This window comes from Hyperolius riggenbachi, chromosome 4 (assembly GCF_040937935.1).
Source record: "Hyperolius riggenbachi isolate aHypRig1 chromosome 4, aHypRig1.pri, whole genome shotgun sequence".
In the NCBI taxonomy this organism is placed as follows: Eukaryota; Metazoa; Chordata; class Amphibia; order Anura; family Hyperoliidae; genus Hyperolius; species Hyperolius riggenbachi.
The window spans coordinates 41,646,202-41,664,985 of NC_090649.1; the positions used below are offsets into that span (position 1 = coordinate 41,646,202).

The window sequence follows — 18,784 nt, forward strand, 5'->3', positions numbered from 1 at the left end:
GTTCGACCCATCTATCTGACAGGCATTGGTATGGTGTGTATTAGGCTTTGCACTCCAAAGGTGCTCACATAGCAGTATGAGGAGGGCACTCTGCACACGGCCTGAGATTTAGCTGAGAGGATTGAAAAAAAGGAAGTTGCTCTTTCCCTTAACTTGTTTTTAGATGAGGTACTTCCCAACAAAAGTTACAAACCAAAAAGCCTTTCAGTCCCGGCAAGCAAAAAAAGTGGTTGCTTTCATTTGACTTAAGTTTGTTACTACTTTTTTTTCTGTACTTTTAGTATGTTTTCTTAATTGCTAGGTGCTGGGAAAGCAAGTTGTAGGTAAGCTGACACAACATCTCAACATCTACTGTGAGAAAACTCAGGACAAAAGTAGAATGAATGAGGGCCTAGAGAGAACGCTCCAAAGTTGAGCAAGGCCCTGAGTAGAGTGCAAAGACAACAAGGCAAAAAGTTGTAAAACAACACCAGATGAGCAGATGCTGCTGACTTGGCATTTCCGAGGCTTTTCTAGACAGTTAAAAAGAAGCCTAATAGGTGAGTACTGGAGAGGGAGAGATGCTGCACGTCACTGGCACTGCTAGAAGACATGCAAGGCCTTTTGGCACGCAAGTGTCCCAAGGCTGCTTTAACTTGTGTGTCTTAGAGTCATGTTTGCTGGGTACTAGGGTCCCTCTTCTCGACTGTCAGCCAGCACTGTGGCCAAGTGCCACGGTGACTCTTGCAAATGTCCTTAAATGGCTTCTGGCCTGCAGAGATGTCTTAAGCTTGAGAAGTGCAAAGTGTGGAGGTGTGCCAAAATCCTAGCATTTGCATTGGCCGGGAATCGAACCCGGGCCTCCCGCGTGGCAGGTGAGAATTCTACCACTGAACCACCAATGCCTTGCCCTGTTGCTCGGTGCTGAAAAACGTGGCCAGCCAAATCAGGCCATACAAGATTGCCTTCTTCTGTGCGGATGGCAAAGGTGAGGCTGGCGCCATTTTGCAATTTTTGACATTTCAGCTCAAGCAAGCAAGCCTGGCTAGCTCAGTCGGTAGAGCATGAGACTCTTAATCTCAGGGTCGTGGGTTCGAGCCCCACGTTGGGCGATCAAAGCTTCTCCTTTTACTTTCTACTAGGCAGAGCTCCTCCAAAACGATTACAAACCATCACCAGGCCATCACTTCCTCTTTCACATGCCACTCCCCACTCCCTTTGCTAACAAACGAAAATGTCATCTCAGCTTTCCCCTTCACTTTTACTCACACAACCTCTTTTAACAACTTTTCAGCAAAAGTGCTTCACCACCCCAAGAAAGAGAAAAACACTCCTTCTTACAATCTTACTCATCTTTCCTATACTACTTTTCTTATCTGCTTTTCCCAGATTTCCGTTGGCTTTACTCCAGTCCTTTTGTCAAGGAGAGACTTACAATCAATCACTTGACAAGGAACAACCACCTGAAAGATACTCATTCTCGTATGCCTGGTGCACACCATGCAATTCCCCATCAGATAGATGGGCCGATAGATCCTTTCCGACAGACACGATCGGATTTCCGTTCGGATTTCCGATCACTACTATGCAAATCCATCAGAAAAACGATCGGAAATCAGATCGGACCTGCCGGAAATCATCTGTTCGACCCATCTATCTGACAGGCATTGGTATGGTGTGTATTAGGCTTTGCACTCCAAAGGTGCTCACATAGCAGTATGAGGAGGGCACTCTGCACACGGCCAGAGATTTAGCTGAGAGGATTGAAAAAAAGGAAGTTGCTCTTTCCCTTAACTTGTTTTTAGATGAGGTACTTCCCAACAAAAGTTACAAACCAAAAAGCCTTTCAGTCCCGGCAAGCAAAAAAAGTGGTTGCTTTCATTTGACTTAAGTTTGTTACTACTTTTTTTTCTGTACTTTTAGTATGTTTTCTTAATTGCTAGGTGCTGGGAAAGCAAGTTGTAGGTAAGCTGACACAACATCTCAACATCTACTGTGAGAAAACTCAGGACAAAAGTAGAATGAATGAGGGCCTAGAGAGAACGCTCCAAATTTGAGCAAGGCCCTGAGTAGAGTGCAAAGACAACAAGGCAAAAAGTTGTAAAACAACACCAGATGAGCAGATGCTGCTGACTTGGCATTTCCGAGGCTTTTCTAGACAGTTAAAAAGAAGCCTAATAGGTGAGTACTGGAGAGGGAGAGATGCTGCACGTCACTGGCACTGCTAGAAGACATGCAAGGCCTTTGGGCACGCAAGTGTCCCAAGGCTGCTTTAACTTGTGTGTCTTAGAGTCATGTTTGCTGGGTACTAGGGTCCCTCTTCTCGACTGTCAGCCAGCACTGTGGCCAAGTGCCACGGTGACTCTTGCAAATGTCCTTAAATGGCTTCTGGCCTGCAGAGATGTCTTAAGCTTGAGAAGTGCAAAGTGTGGAGGTGTGCCAAAATCCTAGCATTTGCATTGGCCGGGAATCGAACCTGGGCCTCCCGCGTGGCAGGCGAGAATTCTACCACTGAACCACCAATGCCTTGCCCTGTTGCTCGGTGCTGAAAAACGTGGCCAGCCAAATCAGGCCATACAAGATTGCCTTCTTCTGTGCGGATGGCAAAGGTGAGGCTGGCGCCATTTTGCAATTTTTGACATTTCAGCTCAAGCAAGCAAGCCCGGCTAGCTCAGTCGGTAGAGCATGAGACTCTTAATCTCAGGGTCGTGGGTTCGAGCCCCACGTTGGGCGATCAAAGCTTCTCCTTTTACTTTCTACTAGGCAGAGCTCCTCCAAAACGATTACAAACCATCACCAGGCCATCACTTCCTCTTTCACATGCCACTCCCCACTCCCTTTGCTAACAAACGAAAATGTCATCTCAGCTTTCCCCTTCACTTTTACTCACACAACCTCTTTTAACAACTTTTCAGCAAAAGTGCTTCACCACCCCAAGAAAGAGAAAAACACTCCTTCTTACAATCTTACTCATCTTTCCTATACTACTTTTCTTATCTGCTTTTCCCAGATTTCCGTTGGCTTTACTCCAGTCCTTTTGTCAAGGAGAGACTTACAATCAATCACTTGACAAGGAACAACCACCTGAAAGATACTCATTCTCGTATGCCTGGTGCACACCATGCAATTCCCCATCAGATAGATGGGCCGATAGATCCTTTCCGACAGACACGATCGGATTTCCGTTCGGATTTCCGATCACTACTATGCAAATCCATCAGAAAAACGATCGGAAATCAGATCGGACCTGCCGGAAATCATCTGTTCGACCCATCTATCTGACAGGCATTGGTATGGTGTGTATTAGGCTTTGCACTCCAAAGGTGCTCACATAGCAGTATGAGGAGGGCACTCTGCACACGGCCTGAGATTTAGCTGAGAGGATTGAAAAAAAGGAAGTTGCTCTTTCCCTTAACTTGTTTTTAGATGAGGTACTTCCCAACAAAAGTTACAAACCAAAAAGCCTTTCAGTCCCGGCAAGCAAAAAAAGTGGTTGCTTTCATTTGACTTAAGTTTGTTACTACTTTTTTTTCTGTACTTTTAGTATGTTTTCTTAATTGCTAGGTGCTGGGAAAGCAAGTTGTAGGTAAGCTGACACAACATCTCAACATCTACTGTGAGAAAACTCAGGACAAAAGTAGAATGAATGAGGGCCTAGAGAGAACGCTCCAAAGTTGAGCAAGGCCCTGAGTAGAGTGCAAAGACAACAAGGCAAAAAGTTGTAAAACAACACCAGATGAGCAGATGCTGCTGACTTGGCATTTCCGAGGCTTTTCTAGACAGTTAAAAAGAAGCCTAATAGGTGAGTACTGGAGAGGGAGAGATGCTGCACGTCACTGGCACTGCTAGAAGACATGCAAGGCCTTTTGGCACGCAAGTGTCCCAAGGCTGCTTTAACTTGTGTGTCTTAGAGTCATGTTTGCTGGGTACTAGGGTCCCTCTTCTCGACTGTCAGCCAGCACTGTGGCCAAGTGCCACGGTGACTCTTGCAAATGTCCTTAAATGGCTTCTGGCCTGCAGAGATGTCTTAAGCTTGAGAAGTGCAAAGTGTGGAGGTGTGCCAAAATCCTAGCATTTGCATTGGCCGGGAATCGAACCCGGGCCTCCCGCGTGGCAGGTGAGAATTCTACCACTGAACCACCAATGCCTTGCCCTGTTGCTCGGTGCTGAAAAACGTGGCCAGCCAAATCAGGCCATACAAGATTGCCTTCTTCTGTGCGGATGGCAAAGGTGAGGCTGGCGCCATTTTGCAATTTTTGACATTTCAGCTCAAGCAAGCAAGCCCGGCTAGCTCAGTCGGTAGAGCATGAGACTCTTAATCTCAGGGTCGTGGGTTCGAGCCAGAAGTTGGGCGATCAAAGCTTCTCCTTTTACTTTCTACTAGGCAGAGCTCCTCCAAAACGATTACAAACCATCACCAGGCCATCACTTCCTCTTTCACATGCCACTCCCCACTCCCTTTGCTAACAAACGAAAATGTCATCTCAGCTTTCCCCTTCACTTTTACTCACACAACCTCTTTTAACAACTTTTCAGCAAAAGTGCTTCACCACCCCAAGAAAGAGAAAAACACTCCTTCTTACAATCTTACTCATCTTTCCTATACTACTTTTCTTATCTGCTTTTCCCAGATTTCCGTTGGCTTTACTCCAGTCCTTTTGTCAAGGAGAGACTTACAATCAATCACTTGACAAGGAACAACCACCTGAAAGATACTCATTCTCGTATGCCTGGTGCACACCATGCAATTCCCCATCAGATAGATGGGCCGATAGATCCTTTCCGACAGACACGATCGGATTTCCGTTCGGATTTCCGATCACTACTATGCAAATCCATCAGAAAAACGATCGGAAATCAGATCGGACCTGCCGGAAATCATCTGTTCGACCCATCTATCTGACAGGCATTGGTATGGTGTGTATTAGGCTTTGCACTCCAAAGGTGCTCACATAGCAGTATGAGGAGGGCACTCTGCACACGGCCTGAGATTTAGCTGAGAGGATTGAAAAAAAGGAAGTTGCTCTTTCCCTTAACTTGTTTTTAGATGAGGTACTTCCCAACAAAAGTTACAAACCAAAAAGCCTTTCAGTCCCGGCAAGCAAAAAAAGTGGTTGCTTTCATTTGACTTAAGTTTGTTACTACTTTTTTTTCTGTACTTTTAGTATGTTTTCTTAATTGCTAGGTGCTGGGAAAGCAAGTTGTAGGTAAGCTGACACAACATCTCAACATCTACTGTGAGAAAACTCAGGACAAAAGTAGAATGAATGAGGGCCTAGAGAGAACGCTCCAAAGTTGAGCAAGGCCCTGAGTAGAGTGCAAAGACAACAAGGCAAAAAGTTGTAAAACAACACCAGATGAGCAGATGCTGCTGACTTGGCATTTCCGAGGCTTTTCTAGACAGTTAAAAAGAAGCCTAATAGGTGAGTACTGGAGAGGGAGAGATGCTGCACGTCACTGGCACTGCTAGAAGACATGCAAGGCCTTTTGGCACGCAAGTGTCCCAAGGCTGCTTTAACTTGTGTGTCTTAGAGTCATGTTTGCTGGGTACTAGGGTCCCTCTTCTCGACTGTCAGCCAGCACTGTGGCCAAGTGCCACGGTGACTCTTGCAAATGTCCTTAAATGGCTTCTGGCCTGCAGAGATGTCTTAAGCTTGAGAAGTGCAAAGTGTGGAGGTGTGCCAAAATCCTAGCATTTGCATTGGCCGGGAATCGAACCCGGGCCTCCCGCGTGGCAGGTGAGAATTCTACCACTGAACCACCAATGCCTTGCCCTGTTGCTCGGTGCTGAAAAACGTGGCCAGCCAAATCAGGCCATACAAGATTGCCTTCTTCTGTGCGGATGGCAAAGGTGAGGCTGGCGCCATTTTGCAATTTTTAACATTTCAGCTCAAGCAAGCAAGCCCGGCTAGCTCAGTCGGTAGAGCATGAGACTCTTAATCTCAGGGTCGTGGGTTCGAGCCAGAAGTTGGGCGATCAAAGCTTCTCCTTTTACTTTCTACTAGGCAGAGCTCCTCCAAAACGATTACAAACCATCACCAGGCCATCACTTCCTCTTTCACATGCCACTCCCCACTCCCTTTGCTAACAAACGAAAATGTCATCTCAGCTTTCCCCTTCACTTTTACTCACACAACCTCTTTTAACAACTTTTCAGCAAAAGTGCTTCACCACCCCAAGAAAGAGAAAAACACTCCTTCTTACAATCTTACTCATCTTTCCTATACTACTTTTCTTATCTGCTTTTCCCAGATTTCCGTTGGCTTTACTCCAGTCCTTTTGTCAAGGAGAGACTTACAATCAATCACTTGACAAGGAACAACCACCTGAAAGATACTCATTCTCGTATGCCTGGTGCACACCATGCAATTCCCCATCAGATAGATGGGCCGATAGATCCTTTCCGACAGACACGATCGGATTTCCGTTCGGATTTCCGATCACTACTATGCAAATCCATCAGAAAAACGATCGGAAATCAGATCGGACCTGCCGGAAATCATCTGTTCGACCCATCTATCTGACAGGCATTGGTATGGTGTGTATTAGGCTTTGCACTCCAAAGGTGCTCACATAGCAGTATGAGGAGGGCACTCTGCACACGGCCTGAGATTTAGCTGAGAGGATTGAAAAAAAGGAAGTTGCTCTTTCCCTTAACTTGTTTTTAGATGAGGTACTTCCCAACAAAAGTTACAAACCAAAAAGCCTTTCAGTCCCGGCAAGCAAAAAAAGTGGTTGCTTTCATTTGACTTAAGTTTGTTACTACTTTTTTTTCTGTACTTTTAGTATGTTTTCTTAATTGCTAGGTGCTGGGAAAGCAAGTTGTAGGTAAGCTGACACAACATCTCAACATCTACTGTGAGAAAACTCAGGACAAAAGTAGAATGAATGAGGGCCTAGAGAGAACGCTCCAAAGTTGAGCAAGGCCCTGAGTAGAGTGCAAAGACAACAAGGCAAAAAGTTGTAAAACAACACCAGATGAGCAGATGCTGCTGACTTGGCATTTCCGAGGCTTTTCTAGACAGTTAAAAAGAAGCCTAATAGGTGAGTACTGGAGAGGGAGAGATGCTGCACGTCACTGGCACTGCTAGAAGACATGCAAGGCCTTTTGGCACGCAAGTGTCCCAAGGCTGCTTTAACTTGTGTGTCTTAGAGTCATGTTTGCTGGGTACTAGGGTCCCTCTTCTCGACTGTCAGCCAGCACTGTGGCCAAGTGCCACGGTGACTCTTGCAAATGTCCTTAAATGGCTTCTGGCCTGCAGAGATGTCTTAAGCTTGAGAAGTGCAAAGTGTGGAGGTGTGCCAAAATCCTAGCATTTGCATTGGCCGGGAATCGAACCCGGGCCTCCCGCGTGGCAGGTGAGAATTCTACCACTGAACCACCAATGCCTTGCCCTGTTGCTCGGTGCTGAAAAACGTGGCCAGCCAAATCAGGCCATACAAGATTGCCTTCTTCTGTGCGGATGGCAAAGGTGAGGCTGGCGCCATTTTGCAATTTTTGACATTTCAGCTCAAGCAAGCAAGCCTGGCTAGCTCAGTCGGTAGAGCATGAGACTCTTAATCTCAGGGTCGTGGGTTCGAGCCCCACGTTGGGCGATCAAAGCTTCTCCTTTTACTTTCTACTAGGCAGAGCTCCTCCAAAACGATTACAAACCATCACCAGGCCATCACTTCCTCTTTCACATGCCACTCCCCACTCCCTTTGCTAACAAACGAAAATGTCATCTCAGCTTTCCCCTTCACTTTTACTCACACAACCTCTTTTAACAACTTTTCAGCAAAAGTGCTTCACCACCCCAAGAAAGAGAAAAACACTCCTTCTTACAATCTTACTCATCTTTCCTATACTACTTTTCTTATCTGCTTTTCCCAGATTTCCGTTGGCTTTACTCCAGTCCTTTTGTCAAGGAGAGACTTACAATCAATCACTTGACAAGGAACAACCACCTGAAAGATACTCATTCTCGTATGCCTGGTGCACACCATGCAATTCCCCATCAGATAGATGGGCCGATAGATCCTTTCCGACAGACACGATCGGATTTCCGTTCGGATTTCCGATCACTACTATGCAAATCCATCAGAAAAACGATCGGAAATCAGATCGGACCTGCCGGAAATCATCTGTTCGACCCATCTATCTGACAGGCATTGGTATGGTGTGTATTAGGCTTTGCACTCCAAAGGTGCTCACATAGCAGTATGAGGAGGGCACTCTGCACACGGCCTGAGATTTAGCTGAGAGGATTGAAAAAAAGGAAGTTGCTCTTTCCCTTAACTTGTTTTTAGATGAGGTACTTCCCAACAAAAGTTACAAACCAAAAAGCCTTTCAGTCCCGGCAAGCAAAAAAAGTGGTTGCTTTCATTTGACTTAAGTTTGTTACTACTTTTTTTTCTGTACTTTTAGTATGTTTTCTTAATTGCTAGGTGCTGGGAAAGCAAGTTGTAGGTAAGCTGACACAACATCTCAACATCTACTGTGAGAAAACTCAGGACAAAAGTAGAATGAATGAGGGCCTAGAGAGAACGCTCCAAATTTGAGCAAGGCCCTGAGTAGAGTGCAAAGACAACAAGGCAAAAAGTTGTAAAACAACACCAGATGAGCAGATGCTGCTGACTTGGCATTTCCGAGGCTTTTCTAGACAGTTAAAAAGAAGCCTAATAGGTGAGTACTGGAGAGGGAGAGATGCTGCACGTCACTGGCACTGCTAGAAGACATGCAAGGCCTTTGGGCACGCAAGTGTCCCAAGGCTGCTTTAACTTGTGTGTCTTAGAGTCATGTTTGCTGGGTACTAGGGTCCCTCTTCTCGACTGTCAGCCAGCACTGTGGCCAAGTGCCACGGTGACTCTTGCAAATGTCCTTAAATGGCTTCTGGCCTGCAGAGATGTCTTAAGCTTGAGAAGTGCAAAGTGTGGAGGTGTGCCAAAATCCTAGCATTTGCATTGGCCGGGAATCGAACCCGGGCCTCCCGCGTGGCAGGCGAGAATTCTACCACTGAACCACCAATGCCTTGCCCTGTTGCTCGGTGCTGAAAAACGTGGCCAGCCAAATCAGGCCATACAAGATTGCCTTCTTCTGTGCGGATGGCAAAGGTGAGGCTGGCGCCATTTTGCAATTTTTGACATTTCAGCTCAAGCAAGCAAGCCCGGCTAGCTCAGTCGGTAGAGCATGAGACTCTTAATCTCACGGTCGTGGGTTCGAGCCCCACGTTGGGCGATCAAAGCTTCTCCTTTTACTTTCTACTAGGCAGAGCTCCTCCAAAACGATTACAAACCATCACCAGGCCATCACTTCCTCTTTCACATGCCACTCCCCACTCCCTTTGCTAACAAACGAAAATGTCATCTCAGCTTTCCCCTTCACTTTTACTCACACAACCTCTTTTAACAACTTTTCAGCAAAAGTGCTTCACCACCCCAAGAAAGAGAAAAACACTCCTTCTTACAATCTTACTCATCTTTCCTATACTACTTTTCTTATCTGCTTTTCCCAGATTTCCGTTGGCTTTACTCCAGTCCTTTTGTCAAGGAGAGACTTACAATCAATCACTTGACAAGGAACAACCACCTGAAAGATACTCATTCTCGTATGCCTGGTGCACACCATGCAATTCCCCATCAGATAGATGGGCCGATAGATCCTTTCCGACAGACACGATCGGATTTCCGTTCGGATTTCCGATCACTACTATGCAAATCCATCAGAAAAACGATCGGAAATCAGATCGGACCTGCCGGAAATCATCTGTTCGACCCATCTATCTGACAGGCATTGGTATGGTGTGTATTAGGCTTTGCACTCCAAAGGTGCTCACATAGCAGTATGAGGAGGGCACTCTGCACACGGCCAGAGATTTAGCTGAGAGGATTGAAAAAAAGGAAGTTGCTCTTTCCCTTAACTTGTTTTTAGATGAGGTACTTCCCAACAAAAGTTACAAACCAAAAAGCCTTTCAGTCCCGGCAAGCAAAAAAAGTGGTTGCTTTCATTTGACTTAAGTTTGTTACTACTTTTTTTTCTGTACTTTTAGTATGTTTTCTTAATTGCTAGGTGCTGGGAAAGCAAGTTGTAGGTAAGCTGACACAACATCTCAACATCTACTGTGAGAAAACTCAGGACAAAAGTAGAATGAATGAGGGCCTAGAGAGAACGCTCCAAATTTGAGCAAGGCCCTGAGTAGAGTGCAAAGACAACAAGGCAAAAAGTTGTAAAACAACACCAGATGAGCAGATGCTGCTGACTTGGCATTTCCGAGGCTTTTCTAGACAGTTAAAAAGAAGCCTAATAGGTGAGTACTGGAGAGGGAGAGATGCTGCACGTCACTGGCACTGCTAGAAGACATGCAAGGCCTTTGGGCACGCAAGTGTCCCAAGGCTGCTTTAACTTGTGTGTCTTAGAGTCATGTTTGCTGGGTACTAGGGTCCCTCTTCTTGACTGTCAGCCAGCACTGTGGCCAAGTGCCACGGTGACTCTTGCAAATGTCCTTAAATGGCTTCTGGCCTGCAGAGATGTCTTAAGCTTGAGACGTGCAAAGTGTGGAGGTGTGCCAAAATCCTAGCATTTGCATTGGCCAGGAATCAAACCCAGGCCTCCCGCGTGGCAGGCGAGAATTCTACCACTGAACCACCAATGCCTTGCCCTGTTGCTCGGTGCTGAAAAACGTGGCCAGCCAAATCAGGCCATACAAGATTGCCTTCTTCTGTGCGGATGGCAAAGGTGAGGCTGGCGCCATTTTGCAATTTTTGACATTTCAGCTCAAGCAAGCAAGCCCGGCTAGCTCAGTCGGTAGAGCATGAGACTCTTAATCTCAGGGTCGTGGGTTCGAGCCCCACGTTGGGCGATCAAAGCTTCTCCTTTTACTTTCTACTAGGCAGAGCTCCTCCAAAACGATTACAAACCATCACCAGGCCATCACTTCCTCTTTCACATGCCACTCCCCACTCCCTTTGCTAACAAACGAAAATGTCATCTCAGCTTTCCCCTTCACTTTTACTCACACAACCTCTTTTAACAACTTTTCAGCAAAAGTGCTTCACCACCCCAAGAAAGAGAAAAACACTCCTTCTTACAATCTTACTCATCTTTCCTATACTACTTTTCTTATCTGCTTTTCCCAGATTTCCGTTGGCTTTACTCCAGTCCTTTTGTCAAGGAGAGACTTACAATCAATCACTTGACAAGGAACAACCACCTGAAAGATACTCATTCTCGTATGCCTGGTGCACACCATGCAATTCCCCATCAGATAGATGGGCCGATAGATCCTTTCCGACAGACACGATCGGATTTCCGTTCGGATTTCCGATCACTACTATGCAAATCCATCAGAAAAACGATCGGAAATCAGATCGGACCTGCCGGAAATCATCTGTTCGACCCATCTATCTGACAGGCATTGGTATGGTGTGTATTAGGCTTTGCACTCCAAAGGTGCTCACATAGCAGTATGAGGAGGGCACTCTGCACACGGCCAGAGATTTAGCTGAGAGGATTGAAAAAAAGGAAGTTGCTCTTTCCCTTAACTTGTTTTTAGATGAGGTACTTCCCAACAAAAGTTACAAACCAAAAAGCCTTTCAGTCCCGGCAAGCAAAAAAAGTGGTTGCTTTCATTTGACTTAAGTTTGTTACTACTTTTTTTTCTGTACTTTTAGTATGTTTTCTTAATTGCTAGGTGCTGGGAAAGCAAGTTGTAGGTAAGCTGACACAACATCTCAACATCTACTGTGAGAAAACTCAGGACAAAAGTAGAATGAATGAGGGCCTAGAGAGAACGCTCCAAATTTGAGCAAGGCCCTGAGTAGAGTGCAAAGACAACAAGGCAAAAAGATGTAAAACAACACCAGATGAGCAGATGCTGCTGACTTGGCATTTCCGAGGCTTTTCTAGACAGTTAAAAAGAAGCCTAATAGGTGAGTACTGGAGAGGGAGAGATGCTGCACGTCACTGGCACTGCTAGAAGACATGCAAGGCCTTTGGGCACGCAAGTGTCCCAAGGCTGCTTTAACTTGTGTGTCTTAGAGTCATGTTTGCTGGGTACTAGGGTCCCTCTTCTTGACTGTCAGCCAGCACTGTGGCCAAGTGCCACGGTGACTCTTGCAAATGTCCTTAAATGGCTTCTGGCCTGCAGAGATGTCTTAAGCTTGAGAAGTGCAAAGTGTGGAGGTGTGCCAAAATCCTAGCATTTGCATTGGCCGGGAATCAAACCCGGGCCTCACGCGTGGCAGGCGAGAATTCTACCACTGAACCACCAATGCCTTGCCCTGTTGCTCGGTGCTGAAAAACGTGGCCAGCCAAATCAGGCCATACAAGATTGCCTTCTTCTGTGCGGATGGCAAAGGTGAGGCTGGCGCCATTTTGCAATTTTTGACATTTCAGCTCAAGCAAGCAAGCCCGGCTAGCTCAGTCGGTAGAGCATGAGACTCTTAATCTCAGGGTCGTGGGTTCGAGCCCCACGTTGGGCGATCAAAGCTTCTCCTTTTACTTTCTACTAGGCAGAGCTCCTCCAAAACGATTACAAACCATCACCAGGCCATCACTTCCTCTTTCACATGCCACTCCCCACTCCCTTTGCTAACAAACGAAAATGTCATCTCAGCTTTCCCCTTCACTTTTACTCACACAACCTCTTTTAACAACTTTTCAGCAAAAGTGCTTCACCACCCCAAGAAAGAGAAAAACACTCCTTCTTACAATCTTACTCATCTTTCCTATACTACTTTTCTTATCTGCTTTTCCCAGATTTCCGTTGGCTTTACTCCAGTCCTTTTGTCAAGGAGAGACTTACAATCAATCACTTGACAAGGAACAACCACCTGAAAGATACTCATTCTCGTATGCCTGGTGCACACCATGCAATTCCCCATCAGATAGATGGGCCGATAGATCCTTTCCGACAGACACGATCGGATTTCCGTTCGGATTTCCGATCACTACTATGCAAATCCATCAGAAAAACGATCGGAAATCAGATCGGACCTGCCGGAAATCATCTGTTCGACCCATCTATCTGACAGGCATTGGTATGGTGTGTATTAGGCTTTGCACTCCAAAGGTGCTCACATAGCAGTATGAGGAGGGCACTCTGCACACGGCCTGAGATTTAGCTGAGAGGATTGAAAAAAAGGAAGTTGCTCTTTCCCTTAACTTGTTTTTAGATGAGGTACTTCCCAACAAAAGTTACAAACCAAAAAGCCTTTCAGTCCCGGCAAGCAAAAAAAGTGGTTGCTTTCAATTGACTTAAGTTTGTTACTACTTTTTTTTCTGTACTTTTAGTATGTTTTCTTAATTGCTAGGTGCTGGGAAAGCAAGTTGTAGGTAAGCTGACACAACATCTCAACATCTACTGTGAGAAAACTCAGGACAAAAGTAGAATGAATGAGGGCCTAGAGAGAACGCTCCAAATTTGAGCAAGGCCCTGAGTAGAGTGCAAAGACAACAAGGCAAAAAGTTGTAAAACAACACCAGATGAGCAGATGCTGCTGACTTGGCATTTCCGAGGCTTTTCTAGACAGTTAAAAAGAAGCCTAATAGGTGAGTACTGGAGAGGGAGAGATGCTGCACGTCACTGGCACTGCTAGAAGACATGCAAGGCCTTTGGGCACGCAAGTGTCCCAAGGCTGCTTTAACTTGTGTGTCTTAGAGTCATGTTTGCTGGGTACTAGGGTCCCTCTTCTCGACTGTCAGCCAGCACTGTGGCCAAGTGCCACGGTGACTCTTGCAAATGTCCTTAAATGGCTTCTGGCCTGCAGAGATGTCTTAAGCTTGAGAAGTGCAAAGTGTGGAGGTGTGCCAAAATCCTAGCATTTGCATTGGCCGGGAATCAAACCCGTGCCTCCCACGTGGCAGGCGAGAATTCTACCACTGAACCACCAATGCCTTGCCCTGTTGCTCGGTGCTGAAAAACGTGGCCAGCCAAATCAGGCCATACAAGATTGCCTTCTTCTGTGCGGATGGCAAAGGTGAGGCTGGCGCCATTTTGCAATTTTTGACATTTCAGCTCAAGCAAGCAAGCCCGGCTAGCTCAGTCGGTAGAGCATGAGACTCTTAATCTCAGGGTCGTGGGTTCGAGCCCCACGTTGGGCGATCAAAGCTTCTCCTTTTACTTTCTACTAGGCAGAGCTCCTCCAAAACGATTACAAACCATCACCAGGCCATCACTTCCTCTTTCACATGCCACTCCCCACTCCCTTTGCTAACAAACGAAAATGTCATCTCAGCTTTCCCCTTCACTTTTACTCACACAACCTCTTTTAACAACTTTTCAGCAAAAGTGCTTCACCACCCCAAGAAAGAGAAAAACACTCCTTCTTACAATCTTACTCATCTTTCCTATACTACTTTTCTTATCTGCTTTTCCCAGATTTCCGTTGGCTTTACTCCAGTCCTTTTGTCAAGGAGAGACTTACAATCAATCACTTGACAAGGAACAACCACCTGAAAGATACTCATTCTCGTATGCCTGGTGCACACCATGCAATTCCCCATCAGATAGATGGGCCGATAGATCCTTTCCGACAGACACGATCGGATTTCCGTTCGGATTTCCGATCACTACTATGCAAATCCATCAGAAAAACGATCGGAAATCAGATCGGACCTGCCGGAAATCATCTGTTCGACCCATCTATCTGACAGGCATTGGTATGGTGTGTATTAGGCTTTGCACTCCAAAGGTGCTCACATAGCAGTATGAGGAGGGCACTCTGCACACGGCCTGAGATTTAGCTGAGAGGATTGAAAAAAAGGAAGTTGCTCTTTCCCTTAACTTGTTTTTAGATGAGGTACTTCCCAACAAAAGTTACAAACCAAAAAGCCTTTCAGTCCCGGCAAGCAAAAAAAGTGGTTGCTTTCATTTGACTTAAGTTTGTTACTACTTTTTTTTCTGTACTTTTAGTATGTTTTCTTAATTGCTAGGTGCTGGGAAAGCAAGTTGTAGGTAAGCTGACACAACATCTCAACATCTACTGTGAGAAAACTCAGGACAAAAGTAGAATGAATGAGGGCCTAGAGAGAACGCTCCAAATTTGAGCAAGGCCCTGAGTAGAGTGCAAAGACAACAAGGCAAAAAGTTGTAAAACAACACCAGATGAGCAGATGCTGCTGACTTGGCATTTCCGAGGCTTTTCTAGACAGTTAAAAAGAAGCCTAATAGGTGAGTACTGGAGAGGGAGAGATGCTGCACGTCACTGGCACTGCTAGAAGACATGCAAGGCCTTTGGGCACGCAAGTGTCCCAAGGCTGCTTTAACTTGTGTGTCTTAGAGTCATGTTTGCTGGGTACTAGGGTCCCTCTTCTCGACTGTCAGCCAGCACTGTGGCCAAGTGCCACGGTGACTCTTGCAAATGTCCTTAAATGGCTTCTGGCCTGCAGAGATGTCTTAAGCTTGAGAAGTGCAAAGTGTGGAGGTGTGCCAAAATCCTAGCATTTGCATTGGCCGGGAATCGAACCCGGGCCTCCCGCGTGGCAGGCGAGAATTCTACCACTGAACCACCAATGCCTTGCCCTGCTGCTCGGTGCTAAAAACCTGGCCAGCCAAATCAGGCCATACAAGATTGCCTTCTTCTGTGCGGATGGCAAAGGTGAGGCTGGCGCCATTTTGCAATTTTTGACATTTCAGCTCAAGCAAGCAAGCCCGGCTAGCTCAGTCGGTAGAGCATGAGACTCTTAATCTCAGGGTCGTGGGTTCGAGCCCCACGTTGGGCGATCAAAGCTTCTCCTTTTACTTTCTACTAGGCAGAGCTCCTCCAAAACGATTACAAACCATCACCAGGCCATCACTTCCTCTTTCACATGCCACTCCCCACTCCCTTTGCTAACAAACGAAAATGTCATCTCAGCTTTCCCCTTCACTTTTACTCACACAACCTCTTTTAACAACTTTTCAGCAAAAGTCCTTCACCACCCCAAGAAAGAGAAAAACACTCCTTCTTACAATCTTACTCATCTTTCCTATACTACTTTTCTTATCTGCTTTTCCCAGATTTCCGTTGGCTTTACTCCAGTCCTTTTGTCAAGGAGAGACTTACAATCAATCACTTGACAAGGAACAACCACCTGAAAGATACTCATTCTCGTATGCCTGGTGCACACCATGCAATTCCCCATCAGATAGATGGGCCGATAGATCCTTTCCGACAGACACGATCGGATTTCCGTTCGGATTTCCGATCACTACTATGCAAATCCATCAGAAAAACGATCGGAAATCAGATCGGACCTGCCGGAAATCATCTGTTCGACCCATCTATCTGACAGGCATTGGTATGGTGTGTATTAGGCTTTGCACTCCAAAGGTGCTCACATAGCAGTATGAGGAGGGCACTCTGCACACGGCCTGAGATTTAGCTGAGAGGATTGAAAAAAAGGAAGTTGCTCTTTCCCTTAACTTGTTTTTAGATGAGGTACTTCCCAACAAAAGTTACAAACCAAAAAGCCTTTCAGTCCCGGCAAGCAAAAAAAGTGGTTGCTTTCATTTGACTTAAGTTTGTTACTACTTTTTTTTCTGTACTTTTAGTATGTTTTCTTAATTGCTAGGTGCTGGGAAAGCAAGTTGTAGGTAAGCTGACACAACATCTCAACATCTACTGTGAGAAAACTCAGGACAAAAGTAGAATGAATGAGGGCCTAGAGAGAACGCTCCAAATTTGAGCAAGGCCCTGAGTAGAGTGCAAAGACAACAAGGCAAAAAGTTGTAAAACAACACCAGATGAGCAGATGCTGCTGACTTGGCATTTCCGAGGCTTTTCTAGACAGTTAAAAAGAAGCCTAATAGGTGAGTACTGGAGAGGGAGAGATGCTGCACGTCACTGGCACTGCTAGAAGACATGCAAGGCCTTTGGGCACGCAAGTGTCCCAAGGCTGCTTTAACTTGTGTGTCTTAGAGTCATGTTTGCTGGGTACTAGGGTCCCTCTTCTCGACTGTCAGCCAGCACTGTGGCCAAGTGCCACGGTGACTCTTGCAAATGTCCTTAAATGGCTTCTGGCCTGCAGAGATGTCTTAAGCTTGAGAAGTGCAAAGTGTGGAGGTGTGCCAAAATCCTAGCATTTGCATTGGCCGGGAATCAAACCCGGGCCTCCCGCATGGCAGGCGATAATTCTACCACTGAACCACCAATGCCTTGCCCTGTTGCTCAGTGCTGAAAAACGTGGCCAGCCAAATCAGGCCATACAAGATTGCCTTCTTCTGTGCGGATGGCAAAGGTGAGGCTGGCGCCATTTTGCAATTTTTGACATTTCAGCTCAAGCAAGCAAGCCCGGCTAGCTCAGTCGGTAGAGCATGAGACTCTTAATCTCAGGGTCGTGGGTTCGAGCCCCACGTTGGGCGATCAAAGCTTCTCCTTTTACTTTCTACTAGGCAGAGCTCCTCCAAAACGATTACAAACCATCACCAGGCCATCACTTCCTCTTTCACATGCCACTCCCCACTCCCTTTGCTAACAAACGAAAATGTCATCTCAGCTTTCCCCTTCACTTTTACTCACACAACCTCTTTTAACAACTTTTCAGCAAAAGTGCTTCACCACCCCAAGAAAGAGAAAAACACTCCTTCTTACAATCTTACTCATCTTTCCTATACTACTTTTCTTATCTGCTTTTCCCAGATTTCCGTTGGCTTTACTCCAGTCCTTTTGTCAAGGAGAGACTTACAATCAATCACTTGACAAGGAACAACCACCTGAAAGATACTCATTCTCGTATGCCTGGTGCACACCATGCAATTCCCCATCAGATAGATGGGCCGATAGATCCTTTCCGACAGACACGATCGGATTTCCGTTCGGATTTCCGATCACTACTATGCGAATCCATCAGAAAAACGATCGGAAATCAGATCGGACCTGCCGGAAATCATCTGTTCGACCCATCTATCTGACAGGCATTGGTATGGTGTGTATTAGGCTTTGCACTCCAAAGGTGCTCACATAGCAGTATGAGGAGGGCACTCTGCACACGGCCTGAGATTTAGCTGAGAGGATTGAAAAAAAGGAAGTTGCTCTTTCCCTTAACTTGTTTTTAGATGAGGTACTTCCCAACAAAAGTTACAAACCAAAAAGCCTTTCAGTCCCGGCAAGCAAAAAAAGTGGTTGCTTTCATTTGACTTATGTTTGTTACTACTTTTTTTTCTGTACTTTTAGTATGTTTTCTTAATTGCTAGGTGCTGGGAAAGCAAGTTGTAGGTAAGCTGACACAACATCTCAACATCTACTGTGAGAAAACTCAGGACAAAAGTAGAATGAATGAGGGCCTAGAGAGAACGCTCCAAATTTGAGCAAGGCCCTGAGTAGAGTGCAAAGACAACAAGGCAAAAAGTTGTAAAACAACACCAGATGAGCAGATGCTGCTGACTTGGCATTTCCGAGGCTTTTCTAGACAGTTAAAAAGAAGCCTAATAGGTGAGTACTGGAGAGGGAGAGATGCTGCACGTCACTGGCACTGCTAGAAGACATGCAAGGCCTTTGGGCACGCAAGTGTCCCAAGGCTGCTTTAACTTGTGTGTCTTAGAGTCATGTTTGCTGGGTACTAGGGTCCCTCTTCTCGACTGTCAGCCAGCACTGTGGCCAAGTGCCACGGTGACTCTTGCAAATGTCCTTAAATCGTTTCTGGCCTGCAGAGATGTCTTAAGCTTGAGAAGTGCAAAGTGTGGAGGTGTGCCAAAATCCTAGCATTTGCATTGGCCGGGAATCGAACCCGGGCCTCCCACGTGGCAGGCAAGAATTCTACCACTGAACCACCAATGCCTTGCCCTGTTGCTCGGTGCTGAAAAACGTGGCAAGCCAAATCAGGCCATACAAGATTGCCTTCTTCTGT

At 46.1% G+C, this 18,784-nt stretch overlaps 11 non-coding genes across 11 annotated transcripts; 9 read left to right on the plus strand and 2 right to left on the minus strand.

Moving 5' to 3' along the window:
- The first annotated feature begins 1,018 nt into the window (after positions 1 to 1,018).
- TRNAK-CUU (transfer RNA lysine (anticodon CUU)) lies at positions 1,019 to 1,091 on the plus strand. Its single transcript has one exon. It is a non-coding gene; the product is annotated as a tRNA-Lys (tRNA).
- Positions 1,092 to 2,639: 1,548 nt separating this feature from the next.
- Positions 2,640 to 2,712, plus strand: TRNAK-CUU (transfer RNA lysine (anticodon CUU)). The gene has a single exon. It is a non-coding gene; the product is annotated as a tRNA-Lys (tRNA).
- Positions 2,713 to 7,502: 4,790 nt separating this feature from the next.
- TRNAK-CUU (transfer RNA lysine (anticodon CUU)) lies at positions 7,503 to 7,575 on the plus strand. Its single transcript has one exon. It is a non-coding gene; the product is annotated as a tRNA-Lys (tRNA).
- A 1,343-nt stretch (positions 7,576 to 8,918) lies between these two features.
- Positions 8,919 to 8,989, minus strand: TRNAG-GCC (transfer RNA glycine (anticodon GCC)). The gene has a single exon. It is a non-coding gene; the product is annotated as a tRNA-Gly (tRNA).
- Positions 8,990 to 9,123: 134 nt separating this feature from the next.
- TRNAK-CUU (transfer RNA lysine (anticodon CUU)) lies at positions 9,124 to 9,196 on the plus strand. Its single transcript has one exon. It is a non-coding gene; the product is annotated as a tRNA-Lys (tRNA).
- A 1,548-nt stretch (positions 9,197 to 10,744) lies between these two features.
- TRNAK-CUU (transfer RNA lysine (anticodon CUU)) lies at positions 10,745 to 10,817 on the plus strand. Its single transcript has one exon. It is a non-coding gene; the product is annotated as a tRNA-Lys (tRNA).
- Positions 10,818 to 12,365: 1,548 nt separating this feature from the next.
- Positions 12,366 to 12,438, plus strand: TRNAK-CUU (transfer RNA lysine (anticodon CUU)). Its single transcript has one exon. It is a non-coding gene; the product is annotated as a tRNA-Lys (tRNA).
- Positions 12,439 to 13,986: 1,548 nt separating this feature from the next.
- On the plus strand, positions 13,987 to 14,059 carry TRNAK-CUU (transfer RNA lysine (anticodon CUU)). The gene has a single exon. It is a non-coding gene; the product is annotated as a tRNA-Lys (tRNA).
- A 1,343-nt stretch (positions 14,060 to 15,402) lies between these two features.
- Positions 15,403 to 15,473, minus strand: TRNAG-GCC (transfer RNA glycine (anticodon GCC)). Its single transcript has one exon. It is a non-coding gene; the product is annotated as a tRNA-Gly (tRNA).
- Positions 15,474 to 15,606: 133 nt separating this feature from the next.
- TRNAK-CUU (transfer RNA lysine (anticodon CUU)) lies at positions 15,607 to 15,679 on the plus strand. Its single transcript has one exon. It is a non-coding gene; the product is annotated as a tRNA-Lys (tRNA).
- Positions 15,680 to 17,227: 1,548 nt separating this feature from the next.
- Positions 17,228 to 17,300, plus strand: TRNAK-CUU (transfer RNA lysine (anticodon CUU)). The gene has a single exon. It is a non-coding gene; the product is annotated as a tRNA-Lys (tRNA).
- The last annotated feature ends 1,484 nt before the right edge of the window (positions 17,301 to 18,784 follow it).